Source organism: Simochromis diagramma, unplaced genomic scaffold (genome assembly GCF_900408965.1).
Source record: "Simochromis diagramma unplaced genomic scaffold, fSimDia1.1 OVJJ01000603.1, whole genome shotgun sequence".
In the NCBI taxonomy this organism is placed as follows: domain Eukaryota; kingdom Metazoa; phylum Chordata; class Actinopteri; order Cichliformes; family Cichlidae; genus Simochromis; species Simochromis diagramma.
In genome coordinates this window covers 12,265,579-12,286,861 of record NW_024387414.1, presented here as the reverse complement: position 1 = coordinate 12,286,861, position 21,283 = coordinate 12,265,579, and the positions used below count along the sequence as shown (strand labels likewise).

The 21,283-nt window shown below is 38.8% G+C and overlaps 1 long non-coding RNA gene across 1 annotated transcript; it reads left to right on the top strand.

Moving 5' to 3' along the window:
* The first annotated feature begins 3,158 nt into the window (after positions 1-3,158).
* On the top strand, positions 3,159-19,246 carry LOC120721646. The gene is made up of 4 exons (XR_005693215.1): positions 3,159-8,681; positions 9,147-9,173; positions 9,314-9,417; positions 16,498-19,246. It is a non-coding gene; the product is annotated as an uncharacterized LOC120721646 (long non-coding RNA).
* Positions 19,247-21,283: the final 2,037 nt, after the last annotated feature.

Here is a 21,283-nt window from a genome sequence, read left to right as displayed (position 1 = left end):
CCTCCCACTTCCTACCCCCCATACAAGAGATAGCTTAGTGGGCTGTGTTATGTTGGGGTTTGATTAAAGAATCCTCTCATTAAAAGGTTCCCTCCAGTTACTAATCAAAGCAGAGTCGATATCTGGGAATTAGCTCGCCAAACACTCTTGCCCCGCTGTTTTCACTCTCCTTCCTGCTTTTGCTTACTCTCTCTCTTTTTCTCTGTTCATCCATTTCCTTCTCTATTCTTCTGCCCAACTTTATCTGCATTTTTGTCCCTCCTTTAACCTCACAGGCTCTTCCATCTTCTTTATCTCCCCTTTCTTTTCCTTCCCGTTAAATATCCAGTCTTCTTCTCTGTCCACCCATTCTGCATCTGTCCTTTTATTGCTGGCAAATTAACTGAGAGACGGAAGTCCAGTGATGTCAGTCAGCTGTACTCTACATATATCTTTAGAGACAGGAGTCAACCAGCCAAGGAGTTACACGTTATTTTGCTTTAAATGTTATACACTGAAAGTATTGATCTTGAGTTTGGTCGATTACACTCTATGGTTTAAGGCTGTTCAGACAAACAACAGTTTAGTAAAAACCAACTCGAAAACATCAGTCATTTTGGGGCAAGTGCCCTAAAAAGAATTGTTTATGTTCAAATAACTGTGCAGTTCAGCACCCCAGTAATTACAATGGGAGCAGGTCACATAATACACTAATGACATGCAGTGTTTGCAGGGGTAGATTGGAGAGATGCCCAAAAAATGGGCTTGACAGACTGTTGATTGGAAATTGAGCTGATTCTTATTTAGTTCTTACCTTCTGGTTGGAGGTTGTGTGATTGCATGATGTACAAAAGTGTACTTCTGTACTTTTTCAGATCAAAAGATCCTGGCAGAATCCATGAATGTGCAGTCACATTCATTTTTGTCACTGATGTTTTGATTAATTGCAAATATATGCCAGTATGAAAAACTTACATACATACTTGGAAAATATATTTGATGGCTTATGAGCGGCTGGTACAGTGAAAGTATTTTGTTTCTGCATTGAAAGTAGCATGAGAATATACATGAACGTCTTTTTAGGGTTGGTGTAGTTTAGTTGACTGATAATACAATAATCCATACTCTATTTCCCACATAGCCAAAGAACACCACATTTGACAAAAATTAGATTTAAATGGCAGAACTCATGTGGCTCCCTTTATGTTTTATCTTTATCGATCTATCACTGCTTGACCTTTCTTGTGTATTCAACAAAGCATTTTAAAGGTTTCCGTAAAAATCCATGCACTCTCTTTTGTATGATCACGCCCTTCACTGACCACTGAACACAGGGCAGCATGGCTCCCACCAGAATCTCTGTCATACCTCCTCTGTCTTTTACCCATTTTGTATGAGTGTTAGATCCTCTCTCAGCCTGTCCCAGACACAGGGGGTGGAGTGGCATCAACAAAGAGACTCGGCTTCTGTGGACTGATCTCTGCGTCCTTTTGAGTTGACACTGTTTTCACGAGCTGTGTAAAAAGCTACAAAGGTTTTCTGCTTCACACTCTGTTGGCTAATTGCATCAAAGCATTTGGAGTCTGTTGTCTCAGCCCCTGTGTTTGTACAAGCATCAAAAGGAAAGAGCTTCAGCATGTGGAACCTGTGCCAGATATCATCTATCCAGCACGGAGGGACACAAGAATGCATAAACCACGAGAGCGTGACGGTGGCATTTGTTTGTCTCGACCTGTACAACAAAACACAACCTGACAGGAAATTTAGAAATTCTGCATCTCTCTCTCCCAATAATGAAGGAAACCGTATGGCACAGTCTGCCTAAGACAGAGCGAGAGAGGTGTGAAGAATGTGAATTGAAGACGACAAGAATGAGGGATAATAGTGGCGAAAAAAGAGAAATTAAGAATATTTTCTATAGCAGGCTTGCAGTTGATTAGACAGTGCATGAAAGGGACTCCTTGCAAACTGACATGGGATTCATGCAGGTTGTGTTTGTCTGCACGGGCCTTCATGTGATTCTGTTTTCATACCCATGACTTAGTATGATCACATGCATACATTCTGCACAAATGCATGACTGTGCATAGAATGAGAATCCATACACTGCACGGTTTTTCCTCTGCACACTGTGTTTGTGTATGACAGCAGGGTGGGCCACACAGAGCAGGGCTTTGTTGAAGCTAAAATGCTGGCGGTGTCTGTTCATTCAGCCATGTGACATGATTTATGTGTGAGATACAGAGTGTAAATGTCCTGCCTGTGACCAGCAGACCAAACAACAGACCAAACCTGAAGATGAACAAAACTGATTATACTGTGTTTTCCACCTCACTCATATTTCCTACCACTCTCCCTCTATCTCTCTCTCTGATACCATGTCTCTTTATCTCTGTTTTCTTTCCCATCACCCTATCTTTGTTTGACCTGAGATCCCTCACTGCCCATGCCGTGATTTTCTTCACCCATACGCAAGAAAACTTGGTTAGATGTGCTCAGCCTCTGGGTATGCTAAGCTACAGTCACAGTCATTGACACCACTGTTTTTAGAAGTTGCACATGTGCAGTGTTGCATTGCCTCGTAATGTGTTTTAAAGATGTGTAAATAACATAAGATATATAACAGTTACGCTGCTGTTAATGTGACAAAATGATAGAAAAAGAAAGAAGAAGGTCAGAAGTGCAGAGTGAGCAACGATCTTGATGTTATGCACAGTTTCTCTGTTCTTTTGGTGTAGACAGCAATGAAATGACAGAGCTAAAAGTGCACAATCATCAAGTATTAACTAGATTTTACACAATGTAGTTAATAATCATTGTTAGTAACTTTTTAAGAGTTTTATTATCTTGGAATAGTGTTATACCACATAATTCTTAATCTGCTCTCTATATGTATCCCTTTTGTTTCAGAAGAAATAAGTACTATTAGACTTTGTTATAATTAAAATAATAATGATAAATCAAATTATATAAATTGAATAATGGCAAATTTGTGGTATACCACAAACATTTTGAGAATTAATGCGCCATTAATTAAAGATTATCAATACAGCAATATATTTAATCTTGAATTGGGGCAGCTCAGCCGTCTGTAATACCAAGTGTAATGGCATTTTCCTGCATGACACTAACTATAATTTTAATGCAACTGTCAAAAAAAAAATCTAATATTAAATGATTCTGCAAATGTCTGCACCAGGCAGCAGCAGAGCAGTCATACATATGGAGAGATGGTGGTTATGGTAAATGAAATGTGGTTAATGACAGATTTACTGCAGGTTTACTGTGGTACTGTAAATAAAGTGGCAAATATCAATAGCTATAGTGAATGGTGCAATATGTCCTGCACTGTAAATCTTAAGGTGCGGAGGAACTTTGCAACAGTCGGTTGGCTCTTTAAAAGGGTTTTTCTTTGATAAATTGCTTTAAACAGGTTATAAACAGGTGCTTTTTGGGGGTTTTTTTTGGCTGGGGTGGTTATTTTTTCTCATCAAATTTGGCAGTGAACATCAGTATTATGTGCTGACTTACTTAGACTTAGATCCTCCCATGCCGATTGGCGCATCGGGCGACAAGGGAACGCCATCGAACTCGCCCTATCGCGGCAGTTGTTGCTTCATCCCATGACAGTTCGACTGAAGGTAAATCTTCAAGGAAAGTCCTCCTCCATGTCATTTTGGGTCTTCCTCGCCGTCTCTTTCCATTCTTTGGGTTCCACAGAACCGCGACACGGGCAGGTCTCGGGTCCGGTAGCCGAAGGATGTGACCGGCAAATCTGAACCGACGCTTGGTGACTTGGACATGGAGCGGCTCTACTCCCGCACGGCGATATACTTCTTCATCGGTAACGCGATCCCGATATGTAATCTTGAGCAGCCGTCGAAGACAACGTTATTGGAAGACATCAAGATGGCGGTTGATCTTTGCAGTTGATTTCCAAGTCTCCGCTGCATACAGTGCCGTCGGTATAACAATGGTCTTTAGGAGCCGCAACTTGGTTGATAAAGGCAGTGCGGTGGTCATCCATATAGGTCGTAGTCGTTGAAAGGCTGCCCATGCTTTCCCAATTCTGCACTTAACGTCATGCTCCACGTCCCCGTCACTGCTAAAAGTGCAACCCAGCTATATGAACCTGTCCACCTCTTCTAGCTGCTGCTGCTCCTTCACAGTAACCACTGTGTTTGATGGTGTAGCGTAACCAACTCGCATAATCTTCAAGTTCTCACCGCTGATCCTGAGTCCTATCGGTGCTGCTTCGCTTTCCAAAGATGAGGTTGTTTTCTGAAGAGCCCGGAGTGTTGGTGCAAGTAAGGCTATATCGTACGCAAAGTCCAAATCTGTGAACTGCTGCAGGGGATCACGTCCGACATGGTCAATGGCGATGTGTCATTGACCATGTCATAATGTTGTATTATGTGCTGAATAGTATGTAAAGGCCCTTGTTATATTTGTAAGACTAAGATGAACAACCTTGTGCGTCTTACACCTGAGACACTTGGGAGAATGTTGGAATATAATAAGTCTCCTTGTACCCCAGCTTTTCATGAAATTTAAAAAACCTCTAGGGAAAAAAAAAAGACACGTTCAATTCCACCTGACTAAATATGCCAGTTAGTGCTTAAACAGTGACCTTACAATAAGACCAACGTTATTTACGCACAACTCACCTAATTTAACAAAAAGAATATAGCACAACAAATGTTCCATTGAGTTTAGTTATACTATTTAACTCATCTTCAGTGAGCTTCTTTTGAAAATCTTTTAAAATTATTCATTTTTATGAAAGAGTCTGAATCTGGTACGAGAACATGAAAGTTTACCAACCTGATGCAAGTGTGGTTTAACGTCAGTGCTGGGTGGATGAATGCCAGCATTTTAATATAAAAATATAGATTAACTGTGCTCTTTCTTTTCATACACAGTATTGGCACGGCATATCAACTTTGTGTCACAATTAACTTTTAAAATATTACGTTAATAACCAGAACATTCAATTTTCAGTCGCTAAACTGTTTGTACCAAGGTCAAGAGTGAATCGTCAAGCTTGGCATTTTACTTAAACGAGTCTTTGAAACTTTGCCCTTCAACAAGGAATGTTTGAATTGTTTTAGGCACAAAGTTAGATGGGATGAAGGATGTGAGGGGAAAGGAGAGTTGACAGCAGATGAAAAAAGTATAAAGTAGATAAGGGTTGAGAAAGAGAGGAAGAGGAGAGACATAAAGGACACAAAAGAAGATTAGGGCAGAAGGGAATGTCAGTGTCCATGTGTCCAGGTGTAGAAATGATGGGGAGTGGCAGACTGTGTGTGTAAATTACGGGCTGGCATGTTGAATATTTATGAAGGAGAGGGAAGCGCAAAGGGAAGAGATGGACACAGGAAGGAAATTGGAGGGGACAGACTATCTCCTCTGATGGATAATGACGGCCTCAAGTCACAGATTAAAGCCTGGACAACTGCTTCAATAATGTTAAATCCACCATGGGGCTCTTTTCAATGCATTTAACAGAAATAGGGCGGGGAAAAAGACTTCAAGAATGAGACATTTCTATAGAGAATGTGAAACATGATGATCATTTAATAACGACTATGTTTCAGATAATATTCTCGAACCAAGACTACAACAGCAGTCTAACTGAGTTCACATTTATCATGTTTAACACGCTTTATGATAAGTAAATAAGATTCAGTTAAGTACTAAGCAACTGAGCAAACATGTGATTATCACATTTATATAGTTCAAATAAATAGCATGTATGTATTCAAAGATAAACTAAGGTCACATTTGATATGTAAGAGGAACAAATTCACGTGTTTCTAGTAAAAATATTTAAAATATACATAATGATTTTATTTCTTAAAGTCACACATCCACACTCAGGTTATTGTATCAACACTAGTAAAACCTGTCAAGCAATATATAGTCTTCGTACTTGGGTTGATAAGAACACATTGTAAGTACTTTGATTATGTTCAGTACAAAATAGTACCAAAAAGAACCTCACAAATACAAACTTTTTTGTAGATTATTACGTGTAGGGTGCAGGACTGTGGATGTAATGGGCCAAACACTTTACAGAGTGCTCATGCACATGCATAGTGGCACATATAGTGATGTTTAATTAGAGCAGCAAGTTCCCTTTGGCAATGAAACCTCCTGGTTTGGGAGAGAAGCATCTGGACAATACTATCCCAGAGGCCCACATGCTGGCAACTAACTGAGGAGTCCCCACTGTGTTTGAAGACAGAATACAGAGCAGAGCAAAGCTGCCTGTCCAGAATAACACATCAGTCAGACAACTGGGGCCAATTCACATGTCCAAAGGAGCGACATACATAGAACAGAATAGAATTAAGGGAGGCGGTTTTGACGATTAAGTTCTTTTTGTGATGAAAAAAAAGAGTAATCAGAGTACATCACTGTACATCATGTCTTCAAAGCTGCCTATACTCATCTATGCTCATACTGGGACAATGAGGGTTTATATTGTATAAGCTAATTTGCTAATAACCAGATATGTAGCATTGCCAAAACTGTTTGCATATACAATGTGCAGACTGTACTGTCTTTCTATTAAAAGGAAACATTGTTATTAAAAGTGCTCTCATCTACTGTCGCATATTTTTGTGGCAATGATGAAAGAAGAGGAGCAAAAGAAGAAACAAAACCACATGGAAACAGATAGATAGAATGAGGACAGCTTGGACCGGACCTAGAGCAGAGCAGCGGTAGCAGCTGTTCATATTTCCTGTTCTCTCCAGGCCTATATACCAACACATCATGGCAGCATACCCTGGGGATAAATCAGAGAAAGGCTCTTAAAACAAAACCCAATTAGCACAATGTAGCAATAATGGGCTTTTCTCAGGTGCATACTCTGTTAGGTCTGCCATCTGCACTCACATCTATATAGCCCAGCTCATTGCATGTTAGATTTAAGCTTACACCAAAGCACATTAAACCAGTTGCATATATTTTAGTCATTTTATCAGCGTTGCTGCGCTATTACCAATTTACTTCTCTTCATGTTATAGAAAGTTTACTAATGCATAAGATGAAGTTTAGCTTCAAACAGCATGATTATAGAGGGATTATTTTCTTGCAGAAGATTCTATTTTTTCCCGTGGGAGTCAGCAGATAGACAGTAAGCAGAGCCTGACATAATGCATGTTCTGAAACTTTTGACACAAAGAAATGTAACAAAAATTCTGACAAAATAGAAAAAGGGGAAAAGTAACATCGTGGAATATCTACAGTAGATAAGGTGGGGGGGGGGGGGTTCAGCCATGCAGCAGTTTCTTTTCATACTGCAGTGCATAGGAATGAAATATCATCAGTTTTTTTCTTAAGGAAAAAAAACTGCTTAGATATCTGATAATGTGGTTTCGCTTTTTTGTGTTTCCAACATCCACTTGTTATTTAGGTTGGGCAATTTTACATATGTTAGATATAGAAATACAAACATAGGAGAGTGTAATCTTTTTTTTATTAACCAATTAGTTAGTCACTTGATGCTTTATTGTCATCCAGAAAGGTCGGTATTATCTTAAGATTGGGTGTATGTTTTGAAAGTTACCCAAGAACAGGTCAAGAGGGCAGACTAGAGGGAAATGGAAATATTAAATATAGATGGCGATTGCTGACAGCAGAGTGGAAGAGAAATAAACTTTCCAACCATGGAACACCCTGTCAACAGTATATGCCCACATCCTTATTATCAAGAGGACTCATGTCAGCTCTGTCAGCAAGTTTGAAGTGTCTTGCTATCTGTGGAAATGTGTTAAGTAGATGTTGATCTGATGCTCTCCCTTTGCAGCTCTTCACATTTTCAGAACTGTCCAGTAACTTGGTAATAAGACAGTTTTACCACATGCACATGCTTTTTACTATTAAAATAAAATTAATCAAAACTCAAATTTATATAAAATGTTCTCTAATGTGTTAAGCAAAGTGACTGGTTACTCTCAGGGCATGAAATCATCCCATTTACTACCCACATGCTGTATAATTTATGGCTGTGGTGGGTGACTCAGGCTGTCTCACTTTTAGCCTGGCAGGTCACAAGATGGTTTTCTAAATGTGTTTTTACAATTCTATAACCTGAGCTGCTAACATGTTAAATTGACTTGGAAAATTTGGTGTCAGTCAGCCACTGTGAAGGAAAAAGTTTCTTGGTCAGGTCTTTTTAAAAATAACTACTGATAATAAAGCCTCGAGGAAAGCAATCTAGTCAGCAGGGCTTCCATTATAAAGAGCCAGCTAGGGCACGAAACCTGTAAACTTTCAAGCCAAATGTTCTTGTTTACAATTAGTAAATACCCCTCACAATGCTACGAAAATGTGTCAGTAATCTTTAAGCTCTGTTTGGATTTCCAGATGGACATGAGTCTGGACACAACTGAATCAGGCTCCAACCAATCAGAGCAAGAAAATGTGTTACTATATGTAATTGAGCAACTAAAAAATCTATAAAGATTACATGGTTATATCTCTGTATTAAGCCTGCTACACATACTTACATACATTAAATGGTTTTGATAGGCCTAATAGATGGAAACCTGTTTTAACGGGAGGTGGCTCAGACATATTCTGTCTGACCAAACGAATCATGACCTCTCTTTTTTGTCTAGTTCCCAGGCTACTGAATACCTGAGGTCATGGATTTTTCGGAGGATATCTCTGCACGCATCAGCACAGACAGTGTAAGTGTTGCTGTTGCTTCCAGCAAAAAGAACATTTCTTTGTGTAGCACTTGTTACCAAAGTTCATGTGGTATTCAGTTAAACTCTGAGGCTTTAGCTTCATTTTTATAGCGGAACTCAAAGTGAATTAAAAACATTTAGCACGACTTTTCAGCTTAGCCCCAGTGATGGTTAAGAGACCAGGGCACAAATCACCAGAAGACACCACTTGCCATCTTCCTAAAAGATAAAGCTATTCCAGAGGTTACCCTCACTGAGGTACTAATATGCCATCATTTCATATCACACACAGCATGGTGGCACAATTTTTCCACGAAAACCAATTTGTAACACAACTGCATAAAATATGAATGATAAGTGAGAGCAGAGAGAGACACTTAAGCAACTTGTAATGTGTCACTTTCCTGAGATAACTGTCAAGAGAAAGCACCAAACCATTAAGTCAAAATGAATTTTTTTCACCAGGGTACCATCGCTACGACTGGAAGTTCAGTAAGTAACGTATCAATAGTGTAATGAGTTCGCCTATTATTTGATTTGTTCAAGTACGCAGGATTTGTAGTTGTTAAGTTTGCAGTTGACACATTTTCTTCAAGTAGTTATGCAGATATAAAACTTTTGTCCTCTTTCAGCTGCTCTCTTTAGGATTCACCACAGTGGATCATCTTCTTCCATCTCATGCGATCCCTTGAATCCTGTTCTGTCACACCAGCCCTCTGGATAAAGACTTTAAGAAGTAATGAGGACTGTTTCATACATATTTATCTACATATTTATTGGTATATGTCTAACTGAAATCCCACTTTGTGTGTGTGTGAGTGTGTTTTAATTATGAAACTGCAGCTCAGCTATAGCACTGTGGTTGTGCTGCCACAAGAAGGCTCCATGAGTGACCGCAAATAACTGCTAGGAATCGATGATAAGACAAACTGCCTTGTAGTACATCGCAGGAGAAAAAAAATGGGAGTGCTTTCTTGTTCTTATATGCAGCATGAGGTGTGATCAGTGAGCTCAGAGACAATTCCTGCTGCACAAGAAGAGGGCACAGCACGGTTATGCCAGTAGGTGCAAGCACTAACTTTTATTTGTGTGGATTTTTTATCATGTTGCGCAGGGTTTAAAGTGGGATTTAGCAGGTACTGGGGTGGCATGTGTAAAAAAAGGATTACTTAGAAATATGTCCTATAAAACTAGTTCTGTGAGGCTGTGATCAGGTAATCTGTGCTGCTACCACCCGAATTCACTGCTCTATGTGGATTTAGCCAACTGAATTCAACAAGATAAGCAGATGTTTCACAAGCTGTATGGCTGTGCATAAAAAGCTAGTATTTATACAAGGTCTTGTTCAGAGAGCAAATAAAAATTAATCACCTTGAAAATTAAATTGATGTCAAATGCAAAATTGATGTCTGCAGTTTAACTCTGACCAAGAACACCATGTCTGCGCTGTACTAGTCCAACATACAGTGAATTACAGTAAACGTCATCACAGTACTGCAAACTAACTAGTTTGCTCTGAACTACTTAGCAGGTCTACATTATAATCATGCAAAGTTTGCATAACACAGAATTAGTATAGGACAATTTCTTTTGCAGAAAATTTCAGAAAAACATATTTCAGCAACAGATCTTATATAGATCAGATATCTGATTTCAATTTTTTAAATAAATTAGGACAGGAAGATATCAATAAAATTTCACTTGCTGAACACTCCTTACTAATGTTCCCTCTAATTCTTCATGTGTCTGAGCAAATGTACAAACTCCCTGAGCCGACACTTGGACCACTGTGAGCCACAGCAGACGTGTGCACTGTGGTCACGCCAGCATCGAATCCATCCAAGTTACATGGTTTATTAAAATAATCAAATTACAGCATTTACATTTATGTTAGACTACTTTTAATTAACTGCTTTAGCCCACTTACAGGTACACTTAAAGGGTGGGGGCAGGGGTTTGCTCACAGGCGGAGAGCGGAGAGTGCTTTGTTTTTACCATTTCTTCGCGCAGTAAATATAAACAGATAAAAAAAAATTAAGATGAACTTTTGCGAGATCTCGCAAAAGTTCATCTTAATTTTTTTTCTCCCATGTCCCTTGCGGGGCTCCGTAAGGAAGAAAACCAAACATTGCATATATTTTTATCATAACTCTGGTTTTATGTGGCCTATCAACACAATTTAAAAACTGGTATAAAGTCCACACTTTTTCCGTCAATTGTTCCGTCTGTCCTGCTCACATCTCCAATGGTAGTAAGGCAAGGCAAGGCAAATTTATTTGTATAGCACAATTCAACAACAAGGTGATTCAAAGTGCTTTACAGAGACATTAGAAACAAAAACAAATAAAAAGCATGATTTAAAATTGATTAAAACAAGCAAACAAACAAACTAACTAAATACACACATTTCACACCTGTTCGCGCGATCTGAACCCTTATCGTAAGGGGAGCTACCAGTCCTTCTGTGGACGAGCTACTTTCTATTTTAAATTCCCTGAATTTAAAATACTCTCTAGACCCAGTCTAGACCCAGTTGGGGAGCTACCCAGAGCTCTAATCCCACACCTGTTCGCGCGATCTGAACCCTTATCGTAAGGGGAGCTACCAGTCCTTCTGTGGACGAGCTACTTTCTATTTTAAATTCCCTGAATTTAAAATATTCTCTAGACCCAGTCTAGACCCAGTTGGGGAGCTACCCAGAGCTCTAATCCCACACCTGTTCGCGCGATCTGAACCCTTATCGTAAGGGGAGCTACCAGTCCTTCTGTGGACGAGCTACTTTCTATTTTAAATTCCCTGAATTTAAAATACTCTCTAGACCCAGTCTAGACCCAGCTGGGGAGCTACCCAGAGCTCTAAACCCACTTAACAAACAAACAAACAAACAAAACAGTATATAAAATCAAAACAGATAAAATCAGAACAGTAGATAAAATCAGTAGTTAATGTAAGTTTTGAAATTTAAGCTTAACAAACAAACAAAACAGTATATAAAATCAAAACAGATAAAATCAGAAATAGATAAGATCAGTAGTTAATGTAAGTTTTGAAATTTAAGCTTAAAAGTGTGGATTTGGTGCTTTATTCAAATGCAGCTGAGAATAGGTGAGTCTTCAACCTGGATTTAAATAAACTGAGTGTTTCAGCTGATCTGAGGCTTTCTGGGAGTTTGTTCCAGATATAAGGAGCATAAAAGCTGAATGCAGCTTCTCCGTGTCTGGTTCTGACTCTGGGAACTGATAAAAGACCGGATCCAGATGACCTGAGGGATCTGGAAGGTTCATACTGGGTCAGGAGGTCACTGATGTATTTTGGTCCTAAACCATTCAGAGCTTTATAGGCCAGCATCAGAACTTTAAAGTCTATCCTCTGACGGACAGGCAGCCAGTGTAAAGACCTCAGAGCTGGACTGATGTGGTCCACTTTTTTGGTCTTAGTGAGGACTCGAGCAGCAGAGTTCTGAATGAGCTGTAGTTGTCTGACTGATTTTTTAGGTAGACCTGTAAAGATGCTGTTACAGTAATCAAGCCTACTAAAAATGAATGCATGGACTAGTTTTTCCAGGTCCTGTTGAGACATCAGATCTTTTATCCTTGAAATATTCTTGAGGTGATAGTAAGCTGATTTTGTTATTGTCTTAATGTGTTTTTCTAAGTTTAGGTCTGCATCCATCACTACACCCAAATTTCTCGCCTGGTTTGTGGTTTTTAGATGTATAGATTGAAGTTCTCTGGTGACCTGTAATCGTTTTTCTTTGGCGCCAAAGACTATTACTTCAGTTTTGTTTTTGTTTAGTTGGAGAAAATTGTGGCACAACCAGTCATTAATTTCCTCAATGCATTTACCAAGAGCCTGTACAGGGCCTCGGTCTCCTGGTGACATTGTGATATATATTTGTGTGTCATCTGCATAGCTGTGGTAGTTTATTTTGTTGTTCTTTATAATCTGTGCCAGTGGGAGCATGTAAATGTTAAACAGAGGGGGTCCCAAGATGGAACCTTGGGGAACTCCACATGTGATACTTGTCTGCTCGGATGTGAAGTTACCTATTGATACAAAGTATTTCCTGTTTTCTAAGTATGTTTTGAACCAGTTTAGTACAGTTCCTGAAAGACCTGCCCAGTTCTCCAGTCGTTTGAGTAATATGTTGTGGTCAACTGTATCAAATGCTGCACTGAGATCCAGTAAAACTAGGACTGACATTTTTCCACTGTCTGTGTTCAGACATATGTCATTAAACACTTTTGTCAGAGCGGTTTCAGTGCTGTGGTTCTGTCTAAAACCTGACTGGAAGGCATCGTAGCAGTTATTCTGTTTTAAGAAGTAATTGAGCTGTTGAGAAACTGCTTTTTCAATGATCTTACTTAAAAATGGGAGATTTGAGATCGGCCTGTAGTTTTTCATTTGTGTCTTGTCAAGATTGTCCTTTTTCAGTATAGGTTTGATTACAGCAGTTTTTAGTGGTTCTGGAAACACACCTGACATTAAGGAAAAGTTGACGATCTGTAACAGGTCTGACTCTATAGTCTTTGAGACCTTTTTGAAAAAACTTGTTGGCAGGACATCTAAACAGCAAGAGGAGGAGTTCAGTTGACCTAAGATGTCCTCCAGGTCTTTGCTGTTAATCGGGTGAAACTGTTTGATGGTGTTTAAACAGTTTTTCGGTGGACACAGTACATATCCTGGATCTGCTGTTGATGTACCAACTGCTTGTCTAATCTTTTGGATTTTGTCTGTGAAGAATTTGGCAAAGTCATTGCAGGCCATGGTCGAATGAAGTTCAGCTGCCACTGGCACAGGAGGGTTTGTTAGCCTGTCAACTGTAGAAAATAAGACCCGAGCATTATGGCTGTTTTTAGTGATGATGTCAGAGAAGTAGGACCTTCTTGCACTCCTCAGTTGTAAATTATAATTGTGAAGTTTCTCTTTATAGATGTCATAATGAACCTGGAGGTTTGTTTTTCTCCATCTGCGCTCAGCTTTCCTACACTCTCTTTTTTCATTTTTCACTAGTGTGGAGTTTCTCCATGGAGACTTTTTCCTTCCAGAGATAACCTTCACCTTAATGGGGGCAATAGTATCCATTACATTTAACATTTTTGCATTAAAGCTATTGACGAGCTCATTGACTGAACCTTTGGACAGGTCAGGTGTTAATGGGAAGACCTGGTTAAAGATCTCACTACTGTCTTCAGTTATACACCGTTTTGTGATCACTGCTGTTGATATATTTGTGTGGGCTGAGATTTTACTTTCAAAGAAAACACAGTAATGATCAGATAAGCCCACATCAGACACAGTAATGTTTGAAATGCTCAGGCTCTTGGAGATCAGTAGGTCGAGAGTGTGTCCTCTATTATGTGTGGCCTCTGTTACATGCTGAGTCAGCCCAAAGTTGCCCAGAGTGTTACTCAGGTCTTTAGTCCCTTTGTCCTGAGGGTTGTCCACATGGATGTTAAAATCCCCAACAATAATTACACAGTCGAAATCAACACAGATCACAGACAGCAGTTCACTGAGGTCATTAAAAAAGTCTGTGCAGTATTTGGGAGGCCTGTAAACATTAAGAAACACAACTTTGGATGGGGCCTTCAGCTGTAAAGCCACATATTCAAAAGACTGAAAACTTCCAGGAGATAGCTGCTTACATTGAAATGATTCATTAAATAAGACAGCAACCCCTCCTCCTCTCCTGCTCACCCTGGCCTCACTGATAAAACTGTAGTTAGGAGGGGTCGTCTCGATGAGAACAGCTCCACTGTTATTTTGGTCCAACCAAGTTTCAGTTAAAAACATAAAATCAAGGCTGTGCTCAGTGATTAAATCATTAATTAAAAATGTTTTCCCAGCTAAAGATCTAACGTTTAATAAAGCCAACTTAAGTGTTTTAGAGGCATTACTTGTCCCCTCGTGTTTGGGAGCAGTCTGTGGCACACAAGGTATGTTTACTATATTTAAAGATCTTTTAGAGTGCAGCTCTCTGTGTTTTGACCAGGCCACATGTCTCCTTCTGTCACCTAAAAGTACAGAAATTTTAAAACCTTCTAGTAAACAGGGTCCCAGCTTCTCCTGGGAAAAGTCACCACTGCCATAATCCTCGCAGCCCGGACCCTCCACACATCACACATCAGACTGCGGAGACAAAGCATGAAGGTGGTAAGGAGGAACTAAGGGGGGCGAGGCTGGGCAATGTGACTTCGATTGCTCTGTTGAGGGTGGGGCTCGGTTGTAATTACAGGTACAGGTTGTAATTAACGTGGCTTCACTCCACATCAGCCAAGCAGCTTTGCCAGCTAAAACACCGGTGTCAGCACATAAGGACGCTGTCACAGCCTGTCAACGACATTGATTAGCTGCGTATATACGAATGTGAATCGCATCATTGGCTGGACTATGGGATAAGGCGGCATTGTTCTAATCCCATACGGGAGCAGCCAGTCACTTACTGACTAACACTGCAAAACAGAATTTTTAAAGCTTTAATTTTAATTTCAATTCCGGTTAGATTTATTTTTTTGTGCACAGCGCAGATTTTCTGTGCACAGAGACCGTGCCAGCAGTGCGCAATTGCACACGCGCGCAGTTTAGAGAGAACATTGCTCCTTACCTGAGAAAATAATCTCTCATCTTCCTCTCCTGTCCTGACTGCCTTATATCTTTTTCCATCTCTGAGTTTCTCTCCAAAGGAAACGTTATTGCTGTAAATAAATGTGCATTTACTGTCAGACACAGTTTGAGACAAATTGTGCATTACCTGCCACTAAAGGAAAGAAAGAAAGAAAGAAAGAAAGAAAGAAAGAAAGTAAGAAAGTTGGGTTGTTTATACCTGCTTCACTTCTGTAGCTAGATGCTGAGGTACCATGAAAGCAACTTTACATGAACTCATCATGGAGATGAAAGGAAAAAGGGATATGCTGAAAGTGTAAGCAGGCTGTGGGATTTCATTATATTTTTATTATTGATCAAGTATCTCCACGCCATCACAAAAAGCAGTGCCAGGCACATGGAAAATTAACTTGTCTGAAAGAAACATGTATTAACCTACATATCAGATTCAAGGACAGGTAGGTTCAGGGATCAAAACACCAACGTTCCGATTAGTGGGTGAGCTGCTCTACACTGAAAAAAAGGGATTGGCCAGCTCTTGGATTTACGTAAGCATCTTGCGTGTATTTAACACAAGTGCCTCATGCTTTAAAGTTAAGTGTAACTACATGATATGCAGAGAGGCTTGATTAAATTGTTCAAGATTTCAGTCTCACGTGCTTTGGATCGTGGTTTCAGGAAGGCATCCATCTCAGTCAAGTTGAGCAGCCGCCTCTACTGTTTTCAGTATACCGAAAAAAGTAAATTGGGTGGTTGTTACATTAAAAAAGTCTGACTTGTAATTTGAACACAATAATTTATTATTGGTTATTTCCCAGCCCCCCTGCAACCAGGATAAAGACAGGAGGATGGTAGTTGTTGTAGATCCATCCAACTTTTATGGTAACCAGACTCTAGACTATGTTGAATATTATGTAATATGAAGACAACATGTAGTATTTAAGTGACCAAGTAGTACTGGGCTAAAAGTTATTGAATAGTGTTGAAATAAAATGACAAAATTGTGAAGGATTAAAATATTCCAGCTCAACTTCCTTCATCTAAACATGTTTCAATCGCGTTTTATGAACACAAAATGCACACGTTTATTGAATATGAAAAAGTTGTGTTGATTTAACTCAGTTGTTTAGGTTTCTGCCAAAGCAAAACATTTGTGTGCAACCAGTGTCCACTACTGAATCAAGTAAATCCAACATGGCCTTTCTTTCAGTGTACCACCTGAGCTACAGACACACCGTATGTGGGGATTCAAGTCTTCATGTTGAAGATCAAACAGCCATCTTCAAACTGAAAAGAGACCACAGGCTCCAAGGCTGAAGAGGGTGTGTCAGGTTAGAAGTACAAACAGGAGCATGGTCAATGTTTTCTTCATCATTAAAGGAGTTGTGTGCTGGTAATACTTCCCCCAGGGTTAGAATGCTAATGCAAACTTAGCTATGCTGTAGCATTTATTTGTGAGAGAACACTACCTAATCTCTGGCACAATGGGACTTAGAAAACTGGACTTCCTGGGAATATTCAAAGTGTGACATTAGCACTCGAATTGCCATAATGCAAAACAAGTAAGTATTTAAAAGGGAGTGGCAGTCAAATTTAAATCAGGTCTTTTTGTTTAACTTGCTTGAACTGAAAGAATCACTCGATGTTTTAAGTTACCCCTGTTGTGTTACACCTCGTATTTGTGAAGAATGAACCCAGTTTGATAGTTAGGGGTTTGATTGCTGTACCAGTCACACAATTCAGATTTCAACTTTACATATGATCTCTGTGATTTTGTTGTGCCTATTTACGGAGTATCTACTGAGTACCAGTATATACTGGTATGGATATATTGTGGTGGATGATTAATTAACTCATAGTTCTTCCCCCCTGGTGATTTTAATGGGAGTGTGGTGCCACAGTTTGTGGAAAACATTTTTTTCTGTCCGTGCATTTTGACTTTCAACTGTTGACATTTCCTTTTTTTCAACTATGAAAGATAAAAACCACATTTAAAAACTAAAAAAAAAGAACAACTTTAAATTTAGCTTGTTTTTCACTCCCTATAAAGCTTTGTGAAGCTCTCACAGGACCTACTGTATGTATGCGACTTCTTTTGGTTCTTGTCAATACTCATCATGTTATAAACTTATAGTAAAATATCAGTGAAACGGGGCTGCATTCTTTGAGGTTTTTCTGCTTTTCCTCTGATTTCACTCAAACAGCATGTCCCCGTGGGCTCTGAGCTGGTGACTGATTACAGATTCTGTCGACAAGCTTAGCATCAGTTTGAACTGTGCGCATGGTTGCATAAATACCCATTTCATTATCCTCTGACAGTGACTCCAACACAATATTTGCCTGCATCAAAAAGAGCCTTTTCAGCCTCCTGGGTGATAGTGTTGTCTGTAAGCATTAATAGTAAATTCCTTTACAAGGTTTGTATGATGCTTCTTGTTCTCAACAAATAATATAACCACTGAATCACGACGTGTGTTTTAATGCGATATTTCACACAGTGTTTCTTTAGTGCACTGCTTGTAATCTGTTTATTTAATTTTAATTTTCACTGGGATTCATTTTATCACATATTTGAGGTGAATTCACAACTATTACAAGGCTCGTCTTGTCTAATTAGGGAAATATCATCCAGCCTTTAGCCCATTGCAGGAGAGGTAATAAAAGGTGAAGGTTTTAAAACCAAACCCAAGCATTTGGTTGAGCAGAGGTGGCAGAGCAGACAGAACCCTGCTCTGAACCACAAGTCTCATTGATTGTCTCTGTACACTCAGTCATCCAGAATAGCTGCCCATTTGGGTGTGTGTATTTGTGTGCAGCGCTGTAGGACCCAATGATCAGCCAAACACATCTTCTAAGGGGTTTCTGCTGTTACTGTAATAACACACATATGCAAACATCAACATTCATCACCCAAAAGCCCCACTGGAATCATCAAATCTTATCTGTCCTTTCCACAAATAAACTAAATCGACTTTGGTCCGGTTATCTCTAAACCTGAACATGGTCTACTGAAAATGCTTTTTATACATACACCACTTAACTCTTGCAGAGGCACTGACTCACATCCAGGAATATCTTGTTAAAGTATGTTTCTTATTAAATATATTTATTAAAAAAAAACACACAGTATATATTTTGTTTACAGAATGACCAGTAGAGGTCCTTTACACACTGAGCACATTGTGATATCATTCCATATTATTGCCAATTTGTCATGTAACATATCTGAAAATGATAAAAATGCACACACAAAAATGGAGTCGATACCAAGCAATGAGGAGCCTGTCCTCATGTTTCTAAACAAGAAAAGGGGGAAACTAAGATTCTAGGTTTATCCAATTCTCAAGAGAATGCAGCAGCAGGGAGCATTTCACAGTTTGATCCAGGAGTTGAAGCTGTATCATGACTGCTTTCCTACATATTTCAGCATGTCAGTGGGGCAGTTTGAACTCTTGTTGGCAGAGTTGGAGCAACATCTGAGGAGACAGAGAAATCATTTCAGAGAACCGACTGACCCAGAGCAGTGTCTAGATGTGTGTCTGAGGTAAAGTAGTATTATTTTAATATTTCCAAATCACTGTATATTCAGTACAAGTGCCCTTGTTCCCAAATGCAGTGGTCTGATTGGTCAAGTCTGTTTATTCATATCAGGAAAAATCAAGCTTGTTCTGAAAACTCTGCAAATTAGTTCTATGAAGTTATGCTGTCAGTGTGTACAGCTGCATTAAGGTGAGTCTCAAAAATATTTTTTTATGTGTGTGAAGGTCTCAGTGTGTTCCTGCAAGCGGAAGAGCTCGAGATTGTAAAAAAAAAATTCAGGTATCCTGGGCACACTCTGAACTCAACCTTCACTTTTAAAAGTCATGTTATAAATGTGTCCAGCATTGTTAAATTGCTGCAAGTATGTTCTTACATCCATTTATTCTTTCACATATTAAGTATTTTTTCACTAACCGGTCATTAAAAAACAGCACTTAATGTGATTTGAACCAAATTCATTAGAATCATTATTCAAAAAGGCCATTAAAACTCATGATAAAAAGTCATTTTCATTTCATTACTGTAAGAATTTTTTTTAAATATAAGTTTCTCGGTATTTAGAATTTGAAAAAAAAATCAAGTACGTCTATTTTATATATTAGGTTTTGCACTGGAGGTGGAGCTCACACAAGGCACAAGAGTAGATGGGCCTGTGAGGTGCCTTATAGGTCGATTGCATTTTTTGACTTATTTCTGTCTTGGTGTAATAATTCTATTTGTTTTTATTTGTTCTTGTTGCATGTCTTTTTTTATTGTAAAGGTTTATATGACCTGACTTGGGACTACAGATTTAGATAGATAGATAGATAGATAGATAGATAGATAGATAGATAGATAGATAGATAGATAGATAGATAGATAGATAGATAGATAGATAGATAAGGAGCTCCATTTTTCCTGAGTGAAACTTCAGAAATTAAGTTCTGAGTTCATCTTGAGAAACCTGAAATGCCAAAATAAAAGCTCCGGCAAACGCTGAGAATGAGCTAGTTTAGTCAAAAGTTGCAGTGAGATTGTCAAAATAAAAGCCCCTAGGACATGACAAGATTAGTTTTAAATGAATAAACGTCACCTTAAAGTAAAAAAGAAAAACAGTTTAATGTGAAAACTGTCTAGAAAGAATTAAAAAAGATTAAGGCAGAATATACAGGAGACAATCTGAAATCTGACATTCTTTGTGTGTGTGTGTGTGTGTGTGTGTGTGTGTGTGTGTGTGTGTGTGTGTTTGTGTGTGTGTGTGCGCGTGTGGTTTTGGAGGTGCTCACTAATCAGCATTTGTTGCATTACTATTGATATTTTATACATTAGTAATACAAGGCTGCAGAAGCCTGACAGAACCTTAATCCAATAACAGGACTTGTATTCATGCAAGCCTCTGCATCTTTCCAGCTGATCAATAGGAAATGACACTACATCAGAGAGGTCAAATCCTTTGTCTGTACAGAAAAATCCATTTCAAAATTATTTCTTCTGTATGCATACATAACAGTCACAACAATAGCTTTTGTAGTCTGTTTCTTTTCAGCATGAAATATAAATTAACCAATTAATGTAAATGAATCTTTTATTTATCTTTGAGGCTGATGACACAACATGTAGTTGTGTAAAAAACAACCCATGTTACAGCATCCTCTCGTGTGAAATTTGAGAGTGAGTTTTTCTTATGTTTACTGCAAACACTTCACTGAATCATGCTGCTGTATGTGAAATGACTACTCCATTAAATTCAGTTTTCATAAAGAAATCCACATAAGCATCAACAACATATGAACTATATATATATGATGTCTGTACAGGTATAACCATATTAAATATAAATAACATGGTAAACTTACCATAGGGTCTGCCTTTCATGGATTCCTTTGAACATCGAGCTCCCACAGCCTCCTTTCAATATTAATCCCTGTATCCAGCTGTGAGAACCTAACCTGTTTCAGTTGGAAATCAATAGCCTGTGTGAATCCATTGCTTTCCTCTTGCATCACATCCTGTGCTATGAAAGCAAGTTATGAGAGGTGTGTGAAAATGTTGGATGTTTCTACAACATGCTTGTCCCGCTCTGCATGTAAAACACAACTTCATTATCATCAGCATATGTCATGCTAAATTCACATAACTACTACTATTCTTACATTATAGCTTTACTGTAAAAACTGTCAGAATGTTGTTTTTAATAATCGGCCATTAAAAGTCCACTAATGATTAGAGATGGCACGATACCACTTTTTTATGTCCGATACCGATATCATAAATTTGGATATCTGCCGATACCGATATGAATCCGATATAGTGTGTTTTTTAATCAATAAAACTGTTTTTTAATATATTGCTGCATTTTGTATAAGTTCATACTCAAGTTTAAATAAACAACAACACTAAAGCTATTCTGTTATCCCTGTATGTAAAAAATACACTGCACCCAAAATAATTCATAGTTCAGCAATACTGATCAATCT